At 42.6% G+C, this 8,589-nt stretch overlaps 1 protein-coding gene and 1 long non-coding RNA gene across 5 annotated transcripts in view; one reads left to right on the top strand and one right to left on the bottom strand.

Moving 5' to 3' along the window:
* lmbrd2b (LMBR1 domain containing 2b) overlaps positions 1-8,589 on the bottom strand; it is a 31,335-nt gene that overhangs the window by 22,202 nt on the left and 544 nt on the right. For 2 of the 4 annotated variants that reach the window (XM_079659588.1, XM_079659587.1), the window contains exon 1: positions 1,142-1,327. The gene's annotated coding sequence lies outside the window, so the exon portion shown is untranslated. Of the gene's footprint in view, positions 1-1,141; positions 1,328-1,376; positions 1,510-7,361; positions 7,446-8,589 lie in introns of those variants that run through there. The other 2 variants (XM_079659589.1, XM_079659590.1) reach the window with 2 other exon arrangements.
* On the top strand, positions 1,483-8,193 carry LOC307025010. The gene is made up of 3 exons (XR_013804036.1): positions 1,483-1,616; positions 7,372-7,469; positions 7,797-8,193. It is a non-coding gene; the product is annotated as an uncharacterized lncRNA (long non-coding RNA).

Raw genomic sequence — 8,589 nt, forward strand, 5'->3', positions numbered from 1 at the left:
GCTGAGAGACAGGTGAGCTGGAGACACAAGGAGCAGCAGAGAGACAGGTGAGCAGGAGACACAAGGAGCAGCTGAGAGACAGGTGAGCTGGAGACACAAGGAGCAGCTGAGAGACAGGTGAGCTGGAGACACAAGGAGCAGCTGAGAGACAGGTGAGCAGGAGACACAAGGAGCAGCTGAGAGACAGGTGAGCAGGAGACACAAGGAGCAGCTGAGAGACAGGTGAGCTGGAGACACAAGGAGCAGCTGAGAGACAGGTGAGCTGGAGACACAAGGAGCAGCTGAGAGACAGGTGAGCAGGAGACACAAGGAGCAGCAGACAGACAGGTGAGCAGGAGACACAAGGACCAGTAGAGAGACAGGTGAGCTGGAGACACAAGGAGCAGCAGAGAGACAGGTGAGCTGGAGACACAAGGAGCAGCTGAGAGATAGGTGAGCTGGAGACACAAGGAGCAGCTGAGAAACAGGTGAGCTGGAGACACAAGGAGCAGCTGAGAGATAGGTGAGCTGGAGACAAAAGGAGCAGTAGAGAGACAGGTGAGCTGGAGACAAAAGGAGCAGTAGAGAGACAGGTGAGCTGGAGACACAAGGAGCATTAGAGAGACAGGTGAGCTGGAGACACAAGGAGCAGTAGAGAGACAGGTGAGCTGGAGACACAAGGAGCAGCAGAGAGACAGGTGAGCAGGAGACACAAGGAGCAGTAGAGAGACAGGTGAGCTGGAGACACGAGGAGCATTAGAGAGACAGGTGAGCAGGAGACACAAGGAGCAGCTGAGAGACAGGTGAGCTGGAGACACAAGGAGCAGCTGAGAGACAGGTGAGCAGGAGACTCGAGGAGCAGCTGAGAGACATGGCAGCTATCGTTAGCTCTCTGTTAGCTTCTTTGCTTTAACATGACATCTATCGTTAGCTCTCTGTTAGCTTCGTTAGCTCTCTGTTAGCTTCTTTACTTTAACATGCCAGCTATCGTTAGCTCTCTGTTAGCTTCGTTGGCTCTCTGTTAGCTTCTTCACTTTAACATGACAGCTATCGTTAGCTCTCTGTTAGCTTCTTCACTTTAACATGACAGCTATCGTTAGCTCTCTGTTAGCTAACAGATATCTTCGAACATATTAAAAGCTGTTTATATAAAGACTCTTACCGGAGTTAAACGGCTCTTCCAGACCTTTTGGGGTGTATGCTACGCCAATGAATAACTGTTTTTTTCTCGGTGTTCTATCATTAAAGGTAAAATAATATAATAATAAACAACAGCAGTTTCCAGTAACATCCGGGTTCTCCAACCGGGAGGGAGGATGACGTCAGATGTGTGAAACCTCTGCGTCAGAACCTGTACTAACATTCCACAACTAGGGTTAGGTTAAGGGGCTACTTACCACTCGCAGTGGAGGGTTAGTGTGGTATTTGGTATGTATGCAAGTAGGTAGAAAGTATGAGCCGTAGGCACGTGTGCTATCCTTTACTACATCTTTATTCTTCTCAAATCCAACTCCCACCTCCAGGCATCCTATCTCAACTCTCTGTCCAACAGCGCCCTCTGGCTACAGTAACAGGACACAACAGTTAGGTTAGGGGTTAGGGCTTTTGGGAGCGCAGCGTGTTGCACGGGCTCTCGGGTAAGTCTTTTTTTGTTTAAAAACCTGTCTATTAAAAACTCTTGTAATAAAACCAATAAAAGTTTAAAAAAGGCCTGTTTGATCGGTGTTAAAAAATGAAATGAAATAAAATAAAAGAGAGCAGCGTATGAAGCACAGCGCGTGTGTGGGGGGTTAAAACTTGTACCCCTTCCCCCCCGAGGGGTTTCCCCCTGTGGGGTGTCCTAAAACCTAACCCCTAACCCTGGGTTTAAACCTCCTGCCCCCCCGAGGGGTTTCCCCCTGTGGGGTGTCCGAGGTCCCACAACATCTGAGAAAAGACCTGGGGCCGTATTCACAAAGCATTTTATCTTACCGCTAGGAGTGCTCCTAACTCGCGCTAAAACATTTTAAGGAGGAGTTTTTTCTTAAAAGTTATTCACAAAGCCGCTGAGACCTACTCATACTAAGGATAAATCACTAAGAGTGAACTAAGAGTGATGCGCCGCAGTAGCGTGGCGTGGGGAAATAATTAGGGGAAGCCAATAATACGTCCTTTCTTTTGGGTCGGGGGTGTGGTGGTCAATGTAATAACGTAACCAGATGAGTGATTACAGCACCCGGTATCATTTTACACACATTTGTATCAGATGCAGGACTTACACACGCCTGTTATCTGACCGACAGGTCCGCACGCACTCTCTAGCCGAAACTCTAATAAGCATTCATTCACAAATTAAATCAGGAGACCTTTAACGTTTTATGTCCGATTCACTCCTTTGTTCCTCGCTGTACACAGCTCCAGTTTGGGCATTGGCCTGTCATCAGATTTTATTTGTTGTTGCTGCTGCAGCGGAAGTTTAGTACAATTATTTTTGATTAAATACTCCAAATCTCCACCCTCCATAATTGCACTTGCTTCAGTTGCTTGCTACTTTCTAACGGCGGTGAGAGTGGTGCAGTGGGGCTATATATCTTCTATCGATTAGGTTTATGATTCGAAAAAAAGTAGGGTAGACATGTGGATATTATCCAACTGAACAAAACGTGCATTTATCTAACAGGTGCGTTTTCCACTGACCTTATTTCGAGCTATTTTCAAAAATCCTATGGAGAAATCCCATTGCTTTTTTGTCGAGGTAAACCGAGTGCAGCTTACTTTCGGGTTTTAGAACGTGTCACTGCACCACTCAGTTGATGCGATTTGATTGGATTGTGAGGCAAGGGAAGCCAGCCGCCTCTGGCTTCCCTTGGTATGGCCCTGACCAATCACAGGTTGGCAGGGGTGTGACGTAAGCCACATCTGATTGGTCAATCCCTCCATTTTTTTTACCAAGGGAAGCCAGTTTCGGCTGGCCTCCTCTCGCAACAGAGAGTGCAATCTACTGTTTCACCATAACATCTAGAGGGGCGCTGTTTCACTCTTTGTAAAATACTCAATGAGAATGGGAGAGAGACGGGCCGGCAGCAACACACAGCAAAGAATTTCCGAAACTAAACGAAGTGTTTTTATTTATTTATTAAAATTATAACTACAATCCGAAAAAACAGGGGAAGCCTGGCTTCCCTTGGCCTCCAGGAGAAAACGCCACTGACGCGCCGTTGCTATGGATTACGTCGATTCTCGTGCATGAGTTTAGAAGCGGTCAGTACGGTGATTGGTTGTTCAGAGCAGGCGGTCTCGGTGAAACTCATCCGCAACATCCCACAAACGAGCCCACTAAAACAAGGAAATAGCCTAGGCTAGAAATGTATTCCTATCAAATAGTTATGGACAGTGCAGTTAGCAGAATACACGCATGATGACAAGTTTGTGCAGACCACGATAATGACGTTGTATATGAACGTTAAAGAGAGAGAGCAAACAATACAAATACGTAAATTGCATTAAATCAAGGAGGCAATTAAAAGCACCCTGCAAACTATTATCCAATGAGCATATTTCCAGCACTTAAACACTTTCAATAACAGCCCATACCGCCGTTCAAGTCCCCCTATCATGATGAATGAAAACAATCTGCGTGTGGATGGAATGTACTTTCTTTCTATTGACGAACACGTCCTCATCTTTTGATGGCGCAATTATTTTTATGTGCATCCCGTCAATAGCACCGACCACACCGGGCATACCTGCATTGCCATGAAGTTGGCTTTGATCCTGTGTAGTTGTTGATTGTCCAAAGGAAACCGGATAAACTGTTGGATGATATGTGGTCTAGAGAGCGCGTTGATGGTTTGGTTTATGGCACAGCTGACTGATGGTTGCGATATTCTTAAATCGTCGGCATTGCAAAGTTGCATTTTCCCTGTTGCTAAATATCGTAGTGTTGCCAAACATTTTATTTCCGGACTAATCGGGTTATTCCTGTTAGTCGGGGATGTTATTGCATCCCGCACTAATTCCACAACAAGTTTGATACCCTCACGATTTAGCCTATATCTCTTGATCAATTCACAGTCTTCCATTGACGCCATTTTCAGATTCTTTGTGAATAGGTCTTACTTAGTTAGGAGTCCTCTCGAGGACTTTTAAGCTCTCCCAAACTTAGGTGCTACTTTTAGGCCTAAAATACTTTGTGAATTGCTCTTAGTGAATACAATTAGGAGTCCTAAATTTAAGATTGACGCGCCCATTATGTTTAGGAGTTTCTCCTAAATTCGCCAGTTAGGAGCTACTTTTAGCCCTAAGATCCTTTGTGAATACGGCCCCAGGTCAGTAAGTTCTCCACCCTTTCCTTCCACTCCCACATCAAGTCTGTCACCAAATCTGACTTTTTCCATTTAAAGAACATGGCCGGACTCCGACCGTCACTCTCGGAGTCGGTTGGACTACGGCATTGGCTCCATCATGTTCAAAACTGTGCTGCTACGGTACTCACACATACAAAGCCGTGGCAGAATATCACTCCCACCCTCATCCACCTCCACTGGCTGCCGGTAAAGTCCCACATAACATACAAAGTCCTCCTCCTCACCTAGAAGTCCCTCCATGCTCCCCAGTACCTATCGGACATCCTTCACCCACATGCCCCACCCCAGAACCTGCGGTCTTCAGACTCTGGCCTGCTTACTACCCCCCGCACCAAACTGCGAACCTTCGGGGACAGAGCCTTCAGTGTGGCAGCCCCCACCCTCTGGCACGCTCTCCCTGCGGAGATCCGCAACATCCCCACGCTCGACGCCTTCAAAAGGGCCCTCAAGACCCACCTGTTTGCCGAGGCCTTTGGCCCCTAATCTATTTGTTGTTTTGTCTGACTGATGGTTTTTGTTTGTTTTCACTCCTGTTTTTGTTTGTAAAGCGACCTTGGCTCCCATGAAAGGCACTATATGAATCGAAGCTATTATTATTATTATTATTATTATTATTATTATTATTATTATTATTATTATTATTATTATTATTATTATCATTATTATTATTATTATTATTATCATTATTATTATTATTATTATTATTATTATCTGGCTAAAAGATCTGAAGTTGACTTTGTTTAAAATCAACATGCAGGTAAAATTACTATTGAATGTTAAATAAATGATAAATAAATACATAAAAGTGCTGGTGAAAAAATCACATCAACCCAAATGATACAAGATAACATAAACTATAAAATATAAAGTATAAATATATAAATTATGAAATATATAAAATATAAATTACACACGGGTTAGTAGGCACACGGGGAGGGATAATATTTTAAAGTAAAGTCAACCAAGTTTCCCTAAAAGTGTTTAAAACCCAGGCCAAGGTCTAGAGAGGCGGTGCCGGCGAGACATGGGACACGCCTCGGATGATGTTTCAAAGTCAAAGTCAACTTTAATGTCAATCTTACTCAGTTTGTGTTTACAGAGAGATCGAAATGACGTTTCCAGAAATCCCGAATATAAAATTATACAATATACAATATACAATATACAGATATGTATAAAATATGTATAAAATATATATCACATGCTGAGCCCAGAGTAAAATGCTTTTGTGTGCACAAACTACGGGGGGACAGCAAACACCAGTGTGATTTTGGTGGCAGCACGACCACTCTGGACAAAGTTATAGTGGGGGTGCCAAATCCAGCAGCACCAACACCTGGACTGCCACATGTGGAAGCCCCTCTTTAATTTATTACAGTGTGATGTAGCCCCCGCTCCCGATGGCCAGAGCCACACAGACACATGTTAATGTCTACATGTTGTTGTTTACTTGTTTACAGTGTGATGTAGCCAGGGTTGGGAGGGTTACTTTGTAAATGTAATAATTGACTGATTACTGATTACATGGCTCTGAAAGTAATCCGAATACAGTTACAGTTACGTGTCTTAAAAACGTATTCAGATTACTTTTAGATTATTTTTGGATTACTTTCTTTTTCCATCACAGATTGGTATGTTTTGGTGAACAGGAGACACAAACAGCAAAAGGAAACTGAACGTGTTTTTACTGTTTTAATGGCTTATCAAGAGCACAACTGAAACATAACATCTGAAACGATGTAACAACATAATAAACTTTTTGGGGATGCAGTTTGGGATGTGAGGAGTGAGGGACACGGCTTAGAACGGGCGTGTCGCATTCTGTCCTGCAGGTGTTGGCAGGACATGAATTAAAATGTCGAACTCGGACTTCATTTTAAGGACATTTCGGCCAGGGGTGTAGAGCTATATTTGTTTAAGCACCGGATCGGCTAAACAGGAGACTCTGTGCACCAGTCTGCCTTGATCTATGTATTCATGTATGTGACACTCACAGTATCTGCTGCCCACAGCTGTTTAATAGAAGGAAAACCTCCTTCACTTCATGAAATCTCTGCAGCACCAGAGGCCTGTACTACGAAGCTGTTTCAACTTAACCTGGATATGTTTGAGTTAGCCGGTTGGTCTAATCCAAAACATACGCGCTCTCTCTAAACGGTCCTACGACGCAGGTTATCAAGTGGATCGCTCAAGCCAGCCGTGTCCTATCTAGTTAGGAGCGCGTTCACATGAAAGGGGTGGTATCTGGAGTATTCGACCAATCACAAACATGGAGAAGCGTACTGACAGCGCAGCGTCATACTTCCTGAATGAAAAGTCAACTATAATATTAGACTTATGAAGACATTAAACGTTTTTAAAAAAAAAATATTTATTGGGTTTTTCAACATAGAAAGAACATACAGTCATACATACATACATTGACACATGGAAAAATAACCCTTCCCTCCGCCCACCCTCAACATCGGACATTCAGGGAAACCTCACAGATTTAAATAAAACAGGAGTAAATACAATCAGATATAAGTAAAGGATGTGAAACAATAATACAAAAAATATATATGAAAGAATAGGCCTAATTAGTTTCTATATTTAGAGATAATTATTATCGTTATTATTATAAGCAGCATTGTTATTATTCCTTATTATCTATCAGTGTTTGATAGCGATATCCATCAATTTCACTCATCAATTTCCATTTGATCACTTTCAAGGAAGTGCATGAATGTGTCCCATATTGATCACATAGGTTAATTTTTCCAAAGCGAGGCAGGACGCCATTTCCCGCAGCCACAATGCAGGTGTAGGACCATCCGTATTTTTCCACCTCAGTGCACACACACACACACACACACACACACACACACACACACACACACACACACACACACACACACACACACACACACACACACACACACACACACACACACACACACACACACACACACACACACACACACACACACACACACACACACAGTGAGCTCTGCAGGTGTGTGTAGTGTTAGTGGTTCTAAAGGGTTCTCCTCTCACCCGGTCACAGATCAGCTCCCACTTCTTGTCGCTGTCGTAGGACCGGAGCAGACACACTTTATCAGGAGGGAGGTTCATGGAGTTCTGGAGAAAGGAAGCATCTGTACTGTAAATATATATATTTATATTTATTTGTGTATATATATGTGTATATATATATGAACCAGATACATATCATATATCTCTACTGTATATATATATATATATATATATATATATATATATATATATATATATATATGAACCAGATACATATCATACTATGAACAAATATAAAAGCAACACTTTTGTTTTTGCTCCCATTGTCCATGAGCTGAAATCAAAGATCTAAGACTTTTTCTATGAACTAAAAAGACCGTTTTCTCTCAAATATTGTTCACAAATTCTGACTGAATGTCCTCCAGAGCTGTGCATTCAATGTTAATTTCTCCACAGGCGTCTCAGGGAATCTGGCACATCCACCCGGCCTCAGAACCGCATACCAGGACCCCCACACCAGACCAGGACCCCACATCCAGCCTCTCCACATCCAGCCTCTCCACATCCAGCCTCTCCGCATCCAACAGACCACAGACCTGATCTACTCTCTGTGAAGGAGACGTGTTGCGCTGCGTGAGGCCAGTGGTGGTCACATCAGACACTAACCCCCCCCCCCCCCCCCCTCCACCAACCCGAGTAACCAATGTCTGCTTTCCAGACAGCTTAAAGCTCAGCTGTGAGGTGGGTTATTAAAACACGGATTGAACCTAATTTGTGAGGGTTAGTAATAATAGTAGTGATAACAGTAATAGGAGTGATATTGGTAATAATAGTAGTGATAACAGTAATAGGAGTGATATTGGTAATAATAGTCTAATATTCAAGAGAAAATTGTCTTTTTTTTCATAGAAAAGGTCTTATTAGAAATATGATGAACAATGGGAGCAAAAACTAAAGTTGTGTTTATATTTTATGTATTTACAACATATACACAATATATATATATATATATATATATATATATATATATATATATATATATATACACACACACACACAGTGTAGATATATTATGTGTATCTGATACTATATATATATACACTGTATACTTTGATACTGTATACTGTATATTAGTACATTATTTACTCGCCTATATTCTGTCTGAACAGTTTATCAACAGATGGAGGATCCTAACCTGACTACTGAAGGAAAACCAGAATAATACTTAAATGCATAATGATACAATACA

Source organism: Notothenia rossii (genome assembly GCF_949606895.1).
Source record: "Notothenia rossii genome assembly, chromosome: 11".
Lineage (NCBI taxonomy): Eukaryota > Metazoa > Chordata > Actinopteri > Perciformes > Nototheniidae > Notothenia > Notothenia rossii.